The sequence below is a fragment of the Triticum dicoccoides genome, chromosome 7B, assembly GCF_002162155.2.
Source record: "Triticum dicoccoides isolate Atlit2015 ecotype Zavitan chromosome 7B, WEW_v2.0, whole genome shotgun sequence".
In the NCBI taxonomy this organism is placed as follows: domain Eukaryota; kingdom Viridiplantae; phylum Streptophyta; class Magnoliopsida; order Poales; family Poaceae; genus Triticum; species Triticum dicoccoides.
In genome coordinates, this window is record NC_041393.1 from 204,093,703 (window position 1) to 204,115,308 (window position 21,606).

The 21,606-nt window shown below is 45.9% G+C and overlaps 1 long non-coding RNA gene across 1 annotated transcript; it reads left to right on the forward strand.

Moving 5' to 3' along the window:
• Positions 1–17,474: 17,474 nt before the first annotated feature.
• LOC119336020 lies at positions 17,475–20,569 on the forward strand. The gene is made up of 5 exons (XR_005162159.1): positions 17,475–17,873; positions 18,021–18,124; positions 18,928–18,965; positions 19,717–19,757; positions 20,067–20,569. It is a non-coding gene; the product is annotated as an uncharacterized LOC119336020 (long non-coding RNA).
• Positions 20,570–21,606: the final 1,037 nt, after the last annotated feature.

A 21,606-nucleotide genomic window follows, 5' to 3' on the forward strand; every position in this document is an offset into this window, starting at 1 on the left:
TGAATATGGGCCGAGTAGTAACGCAAGGCCAAACAGGTCAATTATGACTCTCAGGCCAGGCTCTCAAAAGATCCTGAAAAAAAGGCCGGGCTCTCCAAAAATGAAAGAATAAGGACTCTTAGGACGACATGTGGGCGCCACCGGTGTTATCGTGCGCTTGCGCGCCAAGAGCATATTGGCGGGTGCTCGAAATTCATGCTACCTTTTCGTCCCCAGTCTCCCGCCCCTCCCCCACCTCTGGAATCTCGATTCCTACTCCAGTTCCCCCAAATCCCCCTCCTGTACTCCTTGTACTCAAGCACACTATCATGTCGCCGGTCAACGCAGATCTCCGAGCCGGAGATCCCGAGGTCTGTCCTGCCTTCGGTCGCTCTGTGTTGTTGCTCAACAGTGGCATGGCGGCGCTTGACGACCAGTTTGCCGGCAAAGGGCTGATGGTAACCATCAACGGCGACCGGCCTCCCGTCTCGCCGGACGACCTTGTCAAAGCTCTTGGCATTGCGCACGACATCCAAATAAGTGACTTGCTTGTCGAAGTCTGTCCGCCACCGGCTGATTTCTTCGTCAGGTTTCGGACAACTTCCGACTGCAGTCGTGTGTTTGAATCTTCCCGCCGTTTGTTCTGCGATGGCTAGCTGGTGAGCTTTGATCGGTGGCACCCAGGATAGGGCTCAGTGCCCTCTAAGCTTGAGTTTTTAACAAATCTTACCTTCCACGGCATGCCTCGACGTGCTTGGGACAGCGAGTCCATGAACGAGCTTATCAACGACCTTGGAGGTGAGCTCGTAAGTATGTTTGTTCCTCCAGACAGCTAGGCTCTGACGGTTATGGCATGGATGAAGAAGCCGTCCACCATACCGAAGGTGATTGGTGTTGAGATACCGATGCAGGAACCGAGGTTGTACTATTCGTTGCCACTAAGGCCGCCGCGGACCACGTTAGGGATGTACCTGTATCGAGTGTTCGTGCATGTCGAAGAAGTGGTCAATCCATCAGTCGAAGTCCTACCGCCGCCGCTGGTGCCAGGGTCTGTCGACGACGTCCATTACAGGAGTCAACGTCAGACTTTCCCCGTGTTGCTCGGAACGATGGATGGCACAAGGCCTACTCCATCACGCGGCAGAGGCCACTACTTCTTTGGGAGAAGAGGCAGGGCTGGCTGCCTGGATGTGCTCTAATTTGAGGTAACAACTGAATCTTGTCAGATACTAGTTAAATCTAAGCTATGGGTGTGAAGCATTGATATGCCAGTACATTTGATTGTGACCTGTTCTAATTTTGTACCTAAACTTTTTTAGAAAGGGATGTACGTCAACTTAATGTGCTAACAGAACTTATTGTGTTGTCTGTCTGTTTTCTTTGCACAACATTCAAGATATTTCCCCGTCATTGGTAAAGACGATGAACTGTTATGTACGACTTCATTGGTTTCAACATAGCCCTACCCGTAGCGATCCACTGCTTCCATCCTGATTGTGCTGCCTGCGTGAAATTTTTGTATGCAAGTTCTGTGTGTTATGATGTACTATATGATTGTGTCAACTATATAAGTTTTTACTGAGCATCAGCAATGCATATGGCTGAAAGATGTATTTACGAGCATTGACCGATGGGTCTCTCTCTCTCTCACACACACACATATATACACGTACACACATGCACACATGCACAAGTGGGACCCGTTGAATTATTTATTTGCTCATGGCAACTTTTAATTAGGTTCCACTCTAATCTAACTTTTTTCTTAAGTTATTAATTGAGCTCAGTGACTTCAAAAAGTTGTACAGAAGCCTTGTTTGGGCCTTTCCGGCGTCGCTGAATGTGGGCTGAGTAGCCATGTTAGGTTGTACTGTACTACACATGCCTTTTTTTCAACATCAGCAATGCAACTGGGCCGACAGTTGAACACAATATCCGGGTCAACTTGTTATTCTCCACCCCGCTGGGCTGCAAACTTTCCTAGGAGGTAGGCATTAGGCTTAACAAGAAAATGAACTTGAAGAAATAATAAATGGGATGTAATTATAATAACTGGGCAGTAACTATGCACCAAACGCGTAATTAGTTTGAAAATATATTATTTTTGGAATTTGAAAATTTTAATTTCATTACTTATTGCGCGCGCAATATTTCGATGGATTTTAACGTAATACAACTTTATTTTGAAATTATATTTAACCTGACTAGAAAAAATTTGGATAAAAATATTTCGGATCCCATCAAAATGTGGGAATTTTTTTGAATTTTTTTTGAGCGGTTGTTTGAAATTATTAATCGTTATCCTAGCTAGATGTTGGGCTATACTTTTAGCAAACTGTAAATGGGCTGTAGTAAATTCCATTAGAATTGAAAAATGGGCTGTACATTCTTAAAAATCGCAAATGGGCTATATGTTCTCTACCAAATCCGAGCTGTGCCTACTAAGTTGACGTGTACCAAGGGCTTTGTCAACTTAGTCAACATAAAAGATTCTAGCTGCAGTGATCGTACGATGTCCATCCAACGGCCGTAGTGCTTCTTCAACCTCTGGTCTTCTTCTCCAGCCGCCCAAAGCAGCGCCAGTCGTGTCGCGTGCTCCTGCCTCCCGTGGCCGGCTGTGATGCCGCGGAGGCCTCACCACCGCGTACTACTCCCACGCTGGCCAGGCCATCCCTCTACTCACCCACACCCCCTGTTATTCTGCGGCGACGGCAACCTCACACCGTAGCCTAACCAGTGAACCCTCGTACTCCTCTCCGCACGGGCTTCCACTGCTGCATCTTCCCCGGCTCCGCGTCATCCCCTTCCTAGGCGTCACCGTCATCCACTGCCCTGGTGCTCTCGACGCGGCGTGGTCAGCATGGTCAACGACTGACTTCCATCAAAAGAGTACTGTATGTGGAGAGGCTGACAGCTCGGTCCAGGCGTCCGCAAGAAAGTGCCTCCTTATTACGCGGAAAATAATTATTCCTCCACCTAACAACAGGGACCCACCGGACGGGCCACCTTATTTCGCGAAAAAATGTTTCCCTCCTGACTGTTGGGACCCACCGGACAGGCCACCGTATTTCGTGAAAAAAATGTTCCCCCCACTGTCAGCTCGGACCCACCGGAAGTGCCTCCTTATTACGCACAAAAAATGAATACTCCCCCTGCTAGCTGGGACCCACCTTGGTGGGAGGCTGACTTGTGGGCCTACTAAGTTGACATGGACGGCGGGCTTTGTCAACTTAGTCAATATGAACGATTGTAGCTCTAGTGACCGTACGATGTCCATCCAACGACCATAGTGCTTCTTCAACCTCTGGTCTTCTTGCTCCAGCCGCCCAAAGTAGCACCGGTCGTGCCGCATGCTCCTGCCTCCCGTGGCCGGCTATGATGCCGCAGAGGCCTCACTGCCCCTACTACTCCCACCGCTGGCCAGGCCATCCCTCTACTCACCCAAACCCCCTGTAATAATGCGGCGACGGCAGCCTCACACTGCAGCCGAACGAGTGAACCCTCATACTCCTCTCCGCGCAGGCTTCCACTGCTTCGTCTTCCCCGGCTCCGCGTTGTCCCCTTCCTAGCCTCGCCGTCGTCCACCGCCCTAGTGCTCTCGGTGCGGCGTGGTCAACATGGTCAAGGGACGACTTCTAGCGGACATGGACTATACGTGGAGAGGCTGACAGCTGGGTCCACGGCCGCAGATAGGAAGTGCCTCCTTATTACGCGGAAATAATGATACCTCCACCTGACAGCAGGGACCCACCGGACAGGCCACTGTATTTCTTGAAAAAAAACGTTTCCCCCCTGATTGCTGGGACCCACCAGCTACATCTGCGCACGCAAGGAAGTGCGTTCAAAAAAAAGCAATTCGCCCCCCGACTGCTGGGACCCACCAGCTACATTTTTGCACGCAAGAAAGTGCGTCCAAAAAAACGATTCACCCCCTAACTACTGGGACCCACCAGCTACACCTTCCCATGCAAGAAAGTGCGTCAGGGAAAAAACGATTTGCCCCCCTGACTGCTGGGATCCACCAGCTACATCTTCGCACACAAGGAAGTGCCTGACAGTCGGGACCCACCTGGTCGAAGCGTACATAGCGTTGTCATTCTGGTCGCGAACGTGTACGTACATACTGGTGGATGTAGAGGCGCGCACGTGTCATAGTAGAGGCGCGCACGTGTCGTAGTAGGTGCGCGCATGTGTCGTAGTAGAGGCGCGCACGTAGCATGTACACGTACGTAAAGCGGCCAGTGTGCAAGAAAGAAAATATGGCCACGTATGTGTACATACGGGCGGGATCTCGAACGCCTACTCGCGCATACGTATGGCCAGGGCTCGTGTACATGGCTGGGTCGGAACGGAGAAACAGCATCGTCGTCGTGTTCATGGGGAGCCAACCGGCTGGGTCGAAACAGAATGTGTCGTCGTGTTCATCGGGAGGGCTTGGATGGAACAGGCGATGGAAAGGAGGCCTAGCGTACCGCAAAACGGAGGAAACGGCCTTGTGTTTGACCAGCCACGTTCGAAACGGGATCCTGTTCATCGGGAGGGGTCTGGCGTACTGCAAAACAGAGGAAACGGACCTCCTATGGTCGAAACGGGGGTCCTGTTGATCGGGAGGGGTGTGGCGTACCTCAAAACGGACAAAACGGACTTGTGTTGGAGCGCTATGGTCGAAACGGGTGTCCTGTTGATCGGGAGGGGTGTGGCGTACTGCAAAATGGGACTCCACAGGATACTGTTCATCTCCACCGTCGACCTCCTCCAGCCTCCACGGGCTACCGTCGACCTCCTCCAGCCTCCACGGGCTCCTCTTCATTCAGCCTCCACCGCGCGCTACTCTACCGGCTACTGTTCAACCACCCCTCCACCGTATACTATTCATCCAGCCCTTCACGGGGTCGGCCAGTTCATCCAGCCCTCCACGGGGTCCTGTTCATCCAGCCCCAACCGGCTCGATCGATCAGGGTCCTGTTCATCCAGAGGCAACACCACCGCTCACTGTTCATCCACCCCCCCCCACAACGCTCACTGTTCATCCAGAGAGGCAGCATTGATCAGCTTCAGTTAGCAGCAGTAGCGAAGGAATCGCTCGATCGGGTTCAGTTAACGGCCATTGATCGATCGCTCGGGTTCAGTAACACGTAGCCTGCATTGCAATCGCTCGGGTTCAGTTAGAGCCCAATGCCTCGCTCAGGTTCATTAAGAGCCAAAGCCTTGCACACACGCGCATACGTGTACAAGAGAAACACGCATTGCTCGGCCCCCGACCACCCACCATAACCGGGAACTCCCCGAAATTTTCCTCGCCCTCGCTTCAACCATGGTTTTTCCCGTCATGGACGGCCCAAAGAATGTCATGCAGCTGCATCTCCGGCCTGCCCAGGACGAAAAGCCCATTTTCTGTCATGATTTTTTGTCATAGAAGTAGGAGCCTACAACATCTATGATGATACCGGGTTTTGTCACAATTATCGTCATAGAAGTATCATATATATGACAGAAAAAATTCCGTTCGGCCCAAAATGCCACGGATGTGTCTTTTTTTTGTAGTGAACAACCCCGACCAATGGGGATTTTCCATGTGTAAAATCATCATTGGCTGGAGGAAACACGTGTCGGCTCATGTTAGGACAGATGTCATCCACTCATTGGACTGAAGGCGCCTATGATACGTCGACATGTGGCACGGCCCAATAGAGGCCCATTCCTGTGAAAAGGCCAGCCCGTTTTACTTGGTCAAAAGGTGGTGGGCCGGCCCATGGAAAGCCTGTTAATGGCATGTTCGCATATAGCCCATTTACAGCACGCTAACCCAAGGCCCGTTACGCCCTATCTGAATTAGGCCCAGTAGCGTCATCTCGGGCATCCAATATGATTCCAGCTTGTTTTCACTTCTGGCCCATGTATGGCCCATGATGTCTTTCGGCCCATATGAGGCCCTTTGTAACTCTTGGTCGATTAACGGCCCATGGTGAAACTGGCCCGTAATGAACAGTGTATCACTTTACACCCAATAATGGCCCGTAGTGAAACTGGCCCATAATGAACAGTGTATCACTTTATACCCATTAACGGCCCGTTATTCCGTTGGGCCGTTTCCAGCCCAAGTTATCTTTTGGCCTTCTGAGGGCCCATTTATTCTTGGGCTCATTTGCAACATTCTGTCACTTACGACCCGTTACTGTCATTTTCTGCTTGTGGGCCAAATTCAGCCCGTCGTTACAGTTGGCCCGTTTGTGGACCGTTAATTTGTTGGGCCATTTTCATAGCATCACCAAATACGGCCTATTAACGGCCCGTTATGGTCAGCCCATAAAACGTACGATTTCCCCTCTAGCCTGTCTACGGCCCATTAAAGGCCCGTACAAGGCCCATAGATGAGTCGGCCCTTACAAGGCCTATGGATCCTACGAGACGTAGAAGGGCCATGGATCCTACGAGACGTAGAAGGGCCATGGATCCTACGAGACGTAGAAGACCCATGGATCCGACGGCCCATTGAAGGCCCATGGATCCGATGGCCAATTGAAGGCCATGGATCCGACGGCCCGTACATGACCCATGGATTGTACGACCCGTGGAGGGCCATGGTCACTACAACATTTGGGCGAGTTGGCCCCCGTTTGAACGATATAGCATATTCAAAAAATTATCCTACTCAATACTATCACCTCTAAAAAAACATACACTATACAACAAAGAGACCAAGGCATAGAAACGTAGAATAATCCTACACTATACAATAAAGAAATTACGGCCGATTATACCCACTGGGCATTATGGTTCGGCACAGGTGATAATAAAGCATACACAAACAACAAATTACATACACTGGGCAAATACAGCTCATACATCATGGACGCACATCAACTTAACTCCATTTGAACTATAATCTCTTCAGAAAATAGGATTGGCCGGATTCAGATAGCACAAATTTCAGTATGCAAAATCTCTAATTCCTTCGTGGTTACCTCAGTGTCTTGTTTCATGTTTTTGACTCCTGCATCTAATACCTGCATGTCTAGTCTCAACTTGTTGATTATACGTTGACAATCATGTACACATTGTCTTGCCACCTATAGTTGATGCTCGAGAACATCAGCACATTCCAATTCCAATCCATAATCATTCGGTAATGGCCATGCCGCACTGCTCGCAGATCTTTGTGTTGATGTCACTTCATCCTGAAATGTTTCTGTAAGTACACATGACTAGGGCAAAAATATAGTTATAACAGTGAAGCGAGCAAGACACTATTTTGTACTACATGGCAAAACAGGACTAACAATAATGCTACACGTCATGAAGCATAAGCAGGTGATATTTTAAAAATTATAAAAAAGATAGTCTATGCAGCCTGCATACAGAAATCCCTCTTAGCTCACCAAAGGAGCATGATGTTGGGGCCCAATCCAAAACACACACAAGTTACAAATTTAGACAACACGTTGCGTATAAGTAAGCAAGCAGTTGGCCACTCTGTAGCTCAATTAAAGTCTTGGGGAGCATAATGAACAACAGAGGGTTTCATACAAACATACTACATCAAGCAAAACTATGCAATCATTAGCCTAGTATAAACTAGATTGTGAGCCTTCAAAGCTTCAGGCACACTTCGGCAGAGTAATTAAATGGTAAGTCCTTTAATTATGTCAACTAATAGTTATACAAGTACCCAAGATCAGGCATGATTCTTTGGGCATCTCATTAACTGAGGACAAATAAAGCAATTGAAAAGAGAAAATTAACTATGCCTGAAACAAACAAGGAATTGAACTATTGAGTTGCATACAGTGACTTACCTTAACAGGTTGAAGAGGCTCAGTGCAGCCCCTACTTCTCTTGCAAGGCTCCTTCCTAACATCTTGTACTTGGAAATCCTTCAATCTTATCTTCATTGCACCCCCTCTGCAAGCTGACACAAACTAGTTACTCGTCTCCTTGGAAGATAAACATGCATACTTTCAAGTCTGTGCACACAAAAGGATGAGATTATAACAAAACAACACCACATATTGAAACATGCCGCATCTCTTGCCATTGCACACAATGAAATGAGCATTTACTATGTCTGCACTATGTAAAAACTAGGCATACCTTCGAACTGGATCTCCAGGTACTCTTGGAGAGCCTACTTTAGTGTACAACCAAATCTTTATGTCACCTATGAGTTAGACAAGGCCCCACTACAGCAGCCCTTAGTGTTTAAATCGTTGACAAGCTCTGTTAGAGTGTTAGACCAAGAACAACAAGTAATCAAAGCAAACAGTCCTAGCATAGATGGCTGATGCAAACAAGCAATTGAACAGATGTGTGAGCAAATCTCACATATCAAGAAAAGAAACAAAGAAGGAGGCTTAAAGACCATCACTTGACTGACCAGATTTAAGGGGCATTTAAACATCATGTGCAACGTATGAACTAACATAAACATTGCATATTCCATATTCTACAATGGAATGCACATGTATTAGGTTATGCCATGTATGATGATGCCTAAATGTACACTATAGCAGGCAGGAGTGATTCATCATTGCACACACAATTGAATTGCAGGTTAAGGGCCAGTTTGATTCCACCTTTTCAGGGCTTATTATTAAAATAAGCCATAAAAGATGTAAAGAAGTCATTTTTGAGTTATTGGGCTTGGGCTTAACTAATTTCGCTTTGGAGGGGGGTGTTTCGGGTAGAACCTCACTAAATATTGAAGGGAAGGGGAATAGTGAAATGACTCTGTTGTCTGCCTATATTACACTTAAAATGCAACTACTGACGCCCATGTCACACCTGACCCTCAAGTAAAAACAAACACGCAAGCGTTCATTGCCTTGCCCGCTTGCATCTCCTCTCCCCTTTCCCTCTACCTCGATCCCCTGCCTGCAGCACTAGGGTTCATCCAGCGAGCCGTCGCCACTGGTCCCATCTGGCCTGGTCCTCAACAATGCTATGTCGAGCTAGGCTACATGGCCGGCGGGTAGGGGCAAATCTCCCTGGCTGCTCCTCCCTCTGGCGCCGCCCCTCATGCTCATGGTCTCCAGCTGCTGCTCCACTGTGGTTCGTCCAATGCACTACTCCGGCAGGCGCTGCACAACTATGGCTGATGCCACACTGCGGCAGAAGGCACCCTATTCCCCCTCCCCTCCTCCCAGGCCATGGCCTTGAGGTGCTGTTGAAGGATGAGCTCATCAACAAGGTGAGGATCTCCTCTGATTTTTTGCCAAATATTCATTCTGATCCACTATACGATGAATTGCTATGAGCTGATTCTGCTACTGCTATATGATGCATTGTTATGAACTGCTCCTGTTGCTGCTATATGATGAATTGCTATGAGCTGCTGCTGCTGTATGATGAATTGCTATGAGCTGCTGCTGCTGCTATATGATGAATTGCTATGAGCTGCTGCTGCTGCTATATGATGACTTGCTATAAGCTGCTCTTGCTGATGCTATATGATGAATTTCTATGAGCTACTCCTGCTGCCGCTATATGATGAATTGCTATGAGCTGCTCCTGCTACTGCTATATGATGAATTGCTATGAGCTGCTCCTGCTGCTGCTATATGATGAATTGCTATGAGCTGCTCCTGCTGCTGCTATATGATGAATTCCTATGAGCTGCTGCTGGTATATGATGAATTGCAGACTGCTGCTGCTGTATGATGAGTTGCTATGAGCTGCTGCTGCTGCTATATGATGCTTTCAGGTGGTGCTGCTATATGATAATAACCAGCCACTTGGACCATCAAATTTCAATAAATAACTGTTCTTCGTTTAAATGTGGGTCATGCGTTCTTCGTTTAAATTAGGCAATGGGATCTCTATGGAAAACATTGACCAAAGTAGATTGTGCCAAGTAGATGGTATCTTTGCATTTGCATTTTGAGCAAATAGTGATGGTCTGTTTTCCTATCATATTAATTACTGCACTGGGTTCAATTTGTGATGTTTGCAAGTCAAATTAATTTTCATATGGGCAGCAAAATGAAAAAATATAATGCAATTTAGACTTTCCACTGATCATACCAAAGATAAGCTGAAAACGCAATGAAAAGAACTGGTTGGCTTATTACATGGAGCTTATATTCACATGTGCTTATTTTCTTAGGATAACTCATAATAACTGTCCCTATGAAACTTGGCTAATAGAACTGGCATACAAATAACATGTCACGATGATTGCAATGGAGGAGTGACGTACCATAGCACACTGTATAGGCTCACCGCTGCCTCTCCTCCTTTTGCGATGTTCCATGAAATTGCCACATACATCTTGTACTTTTTCATTGTGTAACCCTATCTTCAAGTTGACACGGCTAATTTCAGACATCTCTACATGATACTACATTGCATACCCCTTGCGCATATTTAAACCACCAATTAACGATTGTGTGCGTACCATAAGCTAGCCATGACTCTGTGTGCTGGACTAGCAGGCACTCTGAGGGAGCCTAATGTAGTGCACCGGAATTCCTACATGCCACCTATGATTTTATGTAATGTATTGCCTCTGTTCCTAAATATATGTCTTTGTAGAGATTCCAGTATGGACCACATACACATGTATATAGATGCATTTTCCAGTGTAGATTCATTCATTTTGCTCCGTATGTAGCCTATAGTGGAACCTCTAGAAAGACTTATATTTAGGAACAGAAGTATGAGGTAGTATCATGTATGACATCTACATACCTAATTTAGCAGCCAGTAGTAGAAATCATTGTCTGCACAAAGGGATTACTGGTCGAAAATCCTAGCAAAGCACGCTGGCAGGCACAGAACAATACAAGAGAGAGAGATGCACTTACAAGATCATAGCAATGCCTCAGTCCAAGATCTTGGTTGGCCAAGCTGTTAGATCCAGAAGAAACATCGTCCTTGTAGTTTTTGCCAGTTGCATAACAGGTAACAACAACCGGTTAGTATATTTGAAGTACATTGGGCAGGTGATGCTGGACGTGTTTAAAGGTGACAAGTACCTAGGCCGTGGCGGGTGCTTCACATCTCTCTAGACGGTGGGAATCAGGTTAGAAACGTCAAGACCGATGACGCTGTGCTGGCTGTCGGGGTCCGGTAAGGAGATCTAGAACCGTCGAGTAGGGTGTTTGTGGAGCGACTCCGGTAGGATGGACTACGGTGTAGGCGAAGCGGATCTGTGGCCGTGGACGAGGGCGTAGGTGAAGCTGCTCCGGTGGTTGGGTTAAGGATGGTGTCGACGACGCAGATCTGCGGCCGTGGACGGGGCGTCAGAAGCTGCTCCGGTGGTTAGGTTAAGGATGGTGTCGACGATGCGGATCTGCGGCCGTGGACGGGGCGTCAAAAGCTGCTCCGGTGGTTGGGTTAAGGATGGTGTCAACGATGCGGATCTGCGGACGTGGACGGGGCGTCAGAAGCTACTCCGGTATGATGGATGAGGGTGCGAGGAAGTGGATCTGAGGTCGTGGACTTGTGAGTTGGCAACGCGACCCCGGTAGGGTTGAGAATTGTATAGGAGAAGCTACTCCGGTAGGGTTGACGATGGTGTCGGCGAAGCGGCTTCGGTAGGGTTGAGGAAGGTGTCGGTGAATAGGACCAGAGGCCATCAACGGGGGCGTCAGTGGGGCGGCTCCGGGGGGTGTGGATGAAGCGTCTCCGGTGGGGAGTACGAATGAGCCGCTGTAGATGTGCGGCGGTTGACGAGAGTACTGGAGAAGCGGATCCGGCGCCGTGGACAAGGCCGGCACTGAATGGGCTGTGGTACAGTGGTGGATGAGCAGTCTACTTCTTTCTAGGGGAGGTGGGAGGGGTAGATGCGGCCACAGAAGCAGATCCGGCGAGGTGGACGCCGCTAGCAGTGAATGGGCTATGGTACGCCGGTGGATGAGCAGTCCAGGGTTTTGAGAGGGGAGGGGAGAAAGGGCGATGAAGTACGGACGGCGTGATGTAAGATGCTCTGGTGCTGTGGAGTTAGTCGTTTTTGCGGGAGGGGGAGAGGAAATGAGGGTGTCGTGTAGTGGGTGGAACCGGAAGTTACCAAAGCAGCCCCGACCTATTATGTAGATGAGGGCGGTATTGTAACTGTTGGTCTTCGTGCACCAAGGACAAAAGGGAAATCTCGCATGCTAAAGACTAAGGTGGCCAAAATTTTAGAAGGAGGCGGGAGATTTGGTCGTCCGCGGGATTGTTCGTATTCAGTTTCAACTAATTTTGGACCATGCTGGCGGGAAGGTCATGCTAGACTGTGTACATGGGGCACACATCATCAGTTAATAACTGGTGTGAAGTCCACCCCAGAAAAAAGACAATAACTCGGGATGATGCGCCGATAACTTGGACGTTCACACAGGCGCGGCCAATCGTACGGGTGGTGGCGTGTTCACGAAAAAAGGGATCAAACGCTCAGCCTATGTATTTCTCGTGTAAATAGATAATTTAGTGCCATTAGTTATTTACTTTAAACATAATCATTGACGTGTTAGTGTAGAGGCGCACACAAAGAAATGGATATTGTAGTCCGCTACTTAAAAGTGTTACCTCATATGATTACATAGCCTCCATTTCATAAATTGCGTACCCATTGAATTCATATATGAATATTATATATATTACTTCAAAATAGAAACTTAAATCATCCAAGACTAATGAATTTGAATGCAAGAGTAACAATGGTGCATGTACATGATAGCTACATTGGTTGTGTGAAGAAACATCACTATAACTTTGGCATGCACAACTGAAAAGGTTTATTTAAATAGAAAAAAAATGTGATATGTGAGTGTCCAATCTTTATAGCGTTGAATCAAAATTCTACATTTGGCCATGATACGAAGAAGATATTGACTTATGTTCAAGCGATGCACGTCCACGATCGCTAGATAGTGATACGTGAATGAATTGTTCAATCTCTCTCACACGCATACATATCTCATTTCCTTGTGGGCATTGGAATCACACACGCGCACTTCATGTATTTCTCTCCCTCCGTCAAGGTTAAATTCGTCTTTCTACCCCGTCCTACAAGTCTCTCACACAGAAACACACATGCTCTCTCTGTCTAAAACGCCCACCCCTTTAATTCCGCCCACCCACAGCCACTAGTGTCTCAAAGTATAATAATGTCTCTCACACATATGACTAAGGTTAACTCGAGTTCCGGAACCATATGAATACATACAATGGGATTCCAACAGAGCACCTTTTGTTTTGAGATTTCTCTCTCTCTCTCTCTCTCTCTCTCTCTCTTACACACACACACACAAACACACACACACACACACACACACACACACACCGCGGCGCGCGGCCCCACGCACATTGTTTCTCGCTTCATTTTTTTGGCACTTGCATGCACACCGTTTGTTTCTCTTTATGATGCTTTAAGTATGCCACGCACAAATGCTATCTACCTATCCCTTAATATAGCTAGATATGTGTCACACAAACTCCTTCTCCCTACTAGTAAGATGCCCATGCGTTGCACAGAACATCAAGATGCATTTGTATGAGTAGTTTATCTTGTGGGAGAAAAGGATGAACGAGGGAATGCCTTATTTGCAAATGTGGAGAGGGGGTGTGGGTATCTTTTTGCAAAATTGCCATAGTTTCCTTCCTATCCGTCGGATATAAATCGGATGACTAAATTGCAGGATGGCAGGAACACCATCATCACCAACTCTGTTTTTTTAGAAGAGTAGAGATATGTGAGTGTCACTGCCCCCCCCCACACACACCCACACACCCACACTTCCCAACACCGAAGGAGTAGGGTGACACCTCGATCTTGATACTAATTACCGACTGGCTTCTCTCTCAAACATACACACACACACACACACTACCCGACACCGAAGGAGTAGGGTGGCACATCGATCTTGATAATAATCTATCTACTCCTCTTTCAAACACACACACACACACACACACACTCGCTAGTTGTGCCTCTGTGCCTACCGCGCACACTCTTGATACGTCTTTCTCTCCCCCCCCCACAATGACAGCAGAAGGGTGACAACTCAATCTGATCATAATCTGTCAATTGGTTTCTCTCTCAAACATTGTGTCTCGGTGCCTCGCTCGGTAGCCCCCTCGATATGTAGACTTCTCGCGCGCGCACAACTGTAGTGATGATGATGCTGAACCCAGTGTGCCTTGTTTTTACCGGCCTCATGTGATAGTTTTCACCCTGTTTTCTGTTAATTAACAAGGCAACCTTTTCTTTTTTACTACTAGTGAATCTGAAATCATTCGGGGCAGACATAAAATATATCACTTCAACCCAATTACCGCAGAACCAATTTTAAAAGAAACTAGCTAGCTGCCCGTGCATTGCACGGAACATCAAGATGCATTTGTATGAGTAGTTTATCTTGTGAGAGAAAAGACTGAACGAGGGAAGGCCTTATTTGTGAGCGTGGAGAGGCGTGTGGGTATATTTTTGCAAAATTGCCATAGTTTCTTTCATACCGGTTAGATATAAATCCGACGGCCTATATTGCATGATGGCACGCACACCATTATCACCAACTTTGTTTTCTACTCCATCCGTTCCTAAATACTCCCTCCGTCCGAAAATACTTGTCATCAAAATGGATAAAAAGAGATGTATCTAAAATTAAAATACGTCTAGATACATTTCCTTTTATCCATTTTGATGACAAGTATTTCTGGATGGAGTATTTGTCTTTTTAGAGATTTCAACAAGTGACTATGACCGGACCTTACCAACATACTCAAAAAAGTAGTCCATAATTTTGATGTTACCCTCTTTTCTTGGCGGTGTAGTGCCATCTGGATACCTCATAAATAAATGAAGGACAAATCTGACCCCTTCCTGAATAGACATACAGAGCAAAATGAGTGAATCTACACTCTAAATATGTCTACATACACATCCGTATGTGGTAGTCGATTTGAAATCTAAAAAATAAAAATATTTAGGAACGAATGGAGTATAGGAGTAGACATGGAGATATATCTCCAGCATTGTCTACAACAAAAATGTGCTGGGCTGGTTAGGGCCGGATGATCGCAACGCGATGACATGAGTTCGAATTCTGTCTTTTAACTTTAGATTTTTATATTATATATTACTTATTTAATATATACTTCTTTCGCTACTGTACTGACAGTGGAACCTACAAAGTACTTAGAATACAAGATTAAGGATGGACTTGTTTCTTTTTAACTTTCTGTACGAAGCTGTAGCCACCCTGCACGTCACGTGTACACTGTACATGAAATTAACTTTTTATAGAGGGACAATCATACATGCAATTAACTCAAATGGATTGGATGTCACTCTATTATTTCTAGCATAAGAGCATCTCCAACGGCAGCCGGCAAATTTCCTCCCGCTTCCTTCCGCGGAGGACGACATCAAAGCCAGCGGCATACATTTTTACATCTCTAACCAACCAGATGAAATTCGTGCAAATACGGACTAATTTCATATAAGCATGATAAAAAAGCCGGATCTTCATATAAACATGATGGACTTCATTACATTTACATGAACCAAGCGGTGCCAATATGGCTCTCTTGGTATAATTAATACTCCCTCCGTCCGAAAATACTTATCCTAGAAATGGATGTATCTAGACTTATTTTAGTTATAGATACATACAATTTATCAATTCTTAGAAAAAATATTTCCCGCCAGCTGCAGAGGGAGAACATAATATAAATGGCCGCCTGCAGATCCCTTTGTCTTCCTCATGTCCGTCAGACACTTGCGGGGTCGACGAAGGTCCTCGGAAAATACGAAGCATCAAAGGAACCACCTGAATGGTCATTCGTTGCCTCGGTGGTGGCCTTCATTGGTCCCAAGTGGCGGTGGCCTCCCGTGTTCTACTTCTCCTCGATGATGGTGGCGGACACAGAGAAACTGGCCACCGACTCATCGCTCTCCATGCACCCGGCTTCTGTCTTTGCCTGCATGGCGCTGCCGCAGGCACGGGAGGCGTGCCCACAGACACAGGAGGCACGGCCACCGCAGACACTGGTGGCGCGGTACGACGCGGCAGCAACGACGCCCGTACCAGCATGCTCCCCGCCATGCCGGCATGGAGCAACTCCCCACTCCTCATCGAGCTAAACTAGAGCGGCGAGTTGCTGAACCACGCGCCTGCTTGGGGCGGCAACTGGCTCCGTCCGGCCAAGCAAGGTTGGTGAAGCACCAAGCGGCCTCGCCCGCATCCGGAGGGCTCGGCGGGCCACCCAGCCAGGTAATATGCCGGAGAACGGCTCCTCGGAAGCCATCGGAAGAGTGGAGAAAATGGTGAAGGAGGAGATGGGGGAGCGGCGGAGGGGTGCGATTCTTGCCCGCTGTCTGTCTGGCCTCGTGTAAATAGAGGGCGGACGGTAGGAGCTTGGCCGACATCTAGCCTCGTTTAAACTGAGGGCGGACGGGAGGAGCTCGGCCGGTGTTGCGTTTAATTCTGGCCCGCTCATGAACAGACGTGTGGCCGGAGTAGGATTCTCGGTTTGCATGCGGTTTAACGGAGGGATTTAATTGAGGCGTCGGGCGTGCAGCAGGCGACGCAGTACTATTCGATTTGACAGCAGTAATGAGCCATCAAATCACAAAGGCCCTCGCCTCTCGTGAAACCGACCAAGCTAGACTGCCCCGCCCTCTAGCCTTTAAAAAAATTTATATACTCCACTTTTGTATAGTAGTAGTATCGATGGATTGCACCATGGAGCAAAACTTGAAATTAAAAAAAGGTGATACATATAGAGAGCGCTCGTCGCCAAATTATGCATATAGTACTATTAAAAAGGCTAGTACAATAATGGTGTCCAGCACAAGTGCACAACCCACCCCTCAAATAAAACTAAGCACCCTGGAATTCTTTGACAAAACTAAGCACCCTGAAATTATTTGACAACTAAACTGCTGGCTATATGATGTTGGCCATATATATTGTACGTATATAATGTGAAAAACCAGTAGTAGTACTATACCAACTTAAAGACGAAATGTAAGAAATACTAGTATGTACGTACTGAAGAGTTAAAGTAACAAGAAGAAACATACCATAGTTCTGCTGGGGGCTTAGCACAACACACCCCTCAAATTAAACTAAGCACACCTGAAATTAAACTTTGCAACTACTCCGGTAGACACTGCATTAGAACCACCATGAGCAACGACACTGCCACCTTACTCGGAGTCCTCGTCCTTGTCCCTCGTCCTCTTGGCCGATACTTCTTTGCTTGAACCAAACACTTGGCTCTTGCTCTTCATACAACCCTTGTAGATATTAAGGACAGTAAAATCGAGCCTAAAGCGAGCTCTCTCAGCGCCTCAGTAATTTTGGCCCTCAGATCTCATCTACAGATCGTTTTCATTCGTCCGATCGCTGCATCTCCCAGCAATCAATCGCTAAGTGGGCTAGCTGTCCTCGGGATGGCTACTCCTGTGGAAAAATCCATGCAATGTGGTTAACTGGACCTTAGCCCATCAATCTGGGCTGCTTACCCATCCCATTTAGCTAGCGAACGGCGGTCCATAACAATCCGTGCTAAGCTCCCGTCCCCATCTCCCAAAAAACAGCGCTCCACACGGCGGTCGATACAGAGGAGGGGATCGGTCATGGTTTCATCGGTGACAGAGGAATCAAGGTGCGCGTGATGCAAGCGACGCGTTCGATCGATCCAGCCGACGCGGGCGATCTGGATCGAGCTGTCGTGCGAGAGGGGATCCAGTTGACGAACGCGTTGCGCGTGACTCGGTGGGCGCTCGATCCAGGCGACACCGTCGATTGGGTTTCGAGGGAGAAACGGAAGGGATACGATCGATAAAGGCCGACGCCTCAGCTGATCGAAATTGCTCCACGAGACTTGAATCATACTTCAGTTTCTGAGCGCACATTCATGGCGGGTGATGTGCCGATCCTTCAGGCTGCCTATGGGGTACAGAGGTACGTACATCTATATATGCTTCCTCCCCTGCCACTCTTTGCTCACCCCCTCCACTCTCGGCAGCATAACATCTTTGAGCATGATGCTCTGGTAGGTTTCCTCTTTTCAGTTCATGTGTGATCCAGTGCCAAAAATTCTACTTACAGGTGATGTTCAGGCTGTCCCTACTCGATTGATTTGGGTGCATCTTGGAGCTTGGTACTGGGATTCTCTATTCAGCAGTTCGTAATCTGAAATGGCTTTTATACAGGTAATTAATCCACGCATCATCCTTACACATTTTACCATCAATGTTTATATGCTACATGGTTGCTTAAATTATACTCCCTCCGTCCGAAAATACTTGTCATCAAAATGGATAAAAAGAGATGTATCTAGAACTAATATACGTCTAGATACATTTCCTTTTATTCATTTTGATGACAAGTATTTCCGGACGGAGGGAGTATGTTCCTGGGCTATTCATTATTATCATGCTACTGTATGGAACATGTTAATTAGAAAACTATATTGGAATGTGTAAGAAACGCCCTTGATGTTTTGATGTTTAGAGGATGAATTGATGCCGGCTCACACAAGCGACTTACCGGTCTGATCCTTGATGTAGTGTGACCTTCCGATCACTGTTCAACCTTTATACTTTTTCTCCTCAAAGTGTTTGCAATGGCAGGAAAATGCTATTACATCATGTATATAAGAACACATATGGTCAGTTCACTTCTCTCTAATAAACACATCAAATAGGTAATCTTGACGTTTGCTCCTACTTATTACTCCACAGTTGCATGGTTCATTAGATCAAAATCCAAATAAGATGCTTCATGTTTTTCTTGGTGTTGACTTCTAATCATCTACTCCTGTAGTGCAACGAGAGAGGAGTGATATGTATCTTATGTTTGGTGTCTCCAGTGCTTTGTAATGGCAGACGGTGATTGTGTTTATGTTCTTTTTCATGTACATGGGTAGCCACTAATTTCTTCTCTGTCTGGTCGTGCAACATGCAAGAGAAAATACCCTTTCCCCATGTTCTGATTATGTTAATCACCTGGCCAGGTGCGGAGTGAGCGGGACGATTAGTTTGATACTTCCGCGTAAGTTACTTTTCTTTCATTTGATTTAGGAAATTGCATAAATTGATGGTATACTCGGCATCACTTTAATAAACTATCTTACATGCTGATGTTTAGAACAATAACCTGTTGCGAAGAAAGCTAAAAGGGACTTCTCATATGAAATTTATCACCAAGCGGCATGACACATTGATGATATTTACTTCCATGTTGGAGCTAACAACACATTGTGGCTTCTGTGTTGAACTTCTGGGCCATTATATCTGAAGCAACTCAATTAAATTATTATTATTGGAGGCCATAAACTCACCCATTTTGAACTGCAAATTTTGTACTATACTCTATTTATTTTTGCGGCTCAGTGGCTCGATAACAAAACCTGAAGCCATGATGTCCAGTACATAAACTGTGCTACATTTGCTACATTGTAGGGAGGACTTGTTATTTAACTAGCCCAACTGGCTTCAGTAAAAAGATTGGCATCATTCTGTTCCCATTTGCTACAACCATCTAACTTAGAACTTATGCAACAAATCTATTGGATTGAATTCCTAAATTCCCCTATATCTTAGATTGTACATATGGGCATCTGTCACAACACACACATTTACCATTAACTATCCTAATTGAAGGTTTACACACTTGTGGCTAGCTCGAACCAAGTTCAATCCCATAGGATATCCTCTCCCACTACCGCACTACTTTACAACAACTTTATGAAAATTTGACTTGCATGTTTTGTAACTCCGCCTATGTTGTCTCGACGTAGCAGGTCCCAAGTGTGGGTAAAGGAGGACGGTTGAGATAAGCCTGGTGAGCAAACGTCAAAACTTAGCCACTCTTATGGAGATGAAATCCAAAATAACTTGCATGTTTTGTGTTGTCGTACATTACAAAAAATACTATCAATCTATTGTAAAGTGGATGGGCGCAGCAAGGTGTGCCATCATGATCTACCATTTTTTTTGAACAATTGGGCTGCATGATCTGCTGCAATTCATCTTTGTCCAAACTAAATATGATAGTCTCTCTAATGATGCTTTGTTGATCTTGTTTCTAATAATGCATGAGAAAGCTACCACCACTCATATTTACCGGATATCTCAATTTTCTCATTCTCAGGTACGTGTTTCTCTATTGATGCTTAAGTGATATTCAAGAAAATGATGCATGAGCAAGTCACACTCAGTCGTCTTACCAGCCAGTCAGTATCCTACAGTCTCTTCAGTCTTATTTTATTTTTATTTATGTGTTGTTTTAGATAGGCGTATGTTACATATATAGTCAAATGAAATTCTCATGCGTGATCTCCATATTTTCTTCTAATGCATTAATCTGTAGTTTACTTTTCGTTTTCTGCCTAGATTAACTGACATATATTTTGCATGTTGTGCTTAATAGTCGAAAACAAAGATAAAACAACAAATATAGGACCATCATCCATTTTGAAGCAATCTTTGTACTACAGTGCCAGTTCAAACTTGTACTTGAAACATGAGAATGGGTGCAAGCAGTCGTTAAAGCGCTCTCATTTTTTCAGTGTTGTACAATGTCCTTACAATTTTGTAGCCAATGATCTTAACTAACTATGCATTCTTTATATATAGATGCTATGTTTGTTATCATGTTATCAGTCTTCAGCTTTCTTTGATTGATCAAGAAAGAAGGTTCATCGTTAACTTGAAAATATATTGTAAGATTGTATGAAATCAACAAGGTGACAATCTTCTGTAGCCATGAAAGTCAAGTGTTGCCACCTCTAAGAAACCAGAAACATAGCCTTTCAGGTCAAAGAAATAAAAATAGCCTTCCTTCGTTTCAAGCTTAGGTAAATGGCATGCTAATATAATACCGACTTGCAAATTAAAATCATTGTTCTATGCTTTGATCACAATGCTCCAAATTTTCTTTTTGATCATCTAATATATTTCTATGATGTTAGATAATGAACGTTGACATCCCTATTAGATGTACCAACTAATCTACCAGTAAGCATGCATCCAGTTCCTATTGCTTCATACTATGTCCAATATTTATGTATAACTTCTAACATTTTATCGTCAAAATTGACGGGCGCAGCAATGCACGCCATTCATGATCTAGTTGAAACAAAGGTAGCCATCCATTGCAGCATAGTGGATGTGGTCTATATCTAGTACATTCCGCTTCCATGCATGACGATGAAACCTGTATTGAGGTTTCTCCAGTTTACCATACGAAGGATGAACCATGGCTCCTGCCAGGGTCAGCATTGAAGGCTGGCCACTGGAGGGCAGCAGCCGATTCTTCTGGAGGTCGAAGGGGTTGCCTACAACGAGGCCTATCTGACCGAGGACTTTTTTGTCGTTCGTAAAGTCTACAGTAACGAATTTGACTAGGTTGCTCTTGAGAAAGTCCTTAAAATCCAGACATTCAACGTCGGCATGGCATATGTGGTAGACCAAGCATAAGTCATGCACGCAAACCTGGATCACGGCGGGCTTCTTCCTCTCTTCCTCCTTTAGATCCTTATCTCATCCCAAGACTGTGGTGTACTCAACATCTAGCCCGGCGACCTACTCATCATCTGAGTTTTTGAACATACGTCTGAAGCAAGAAAGGCATCCTTTCACCGTCGTGAAAGAACGGGTGTAAATGACGTCTAACTCATCGCCGGTGATGG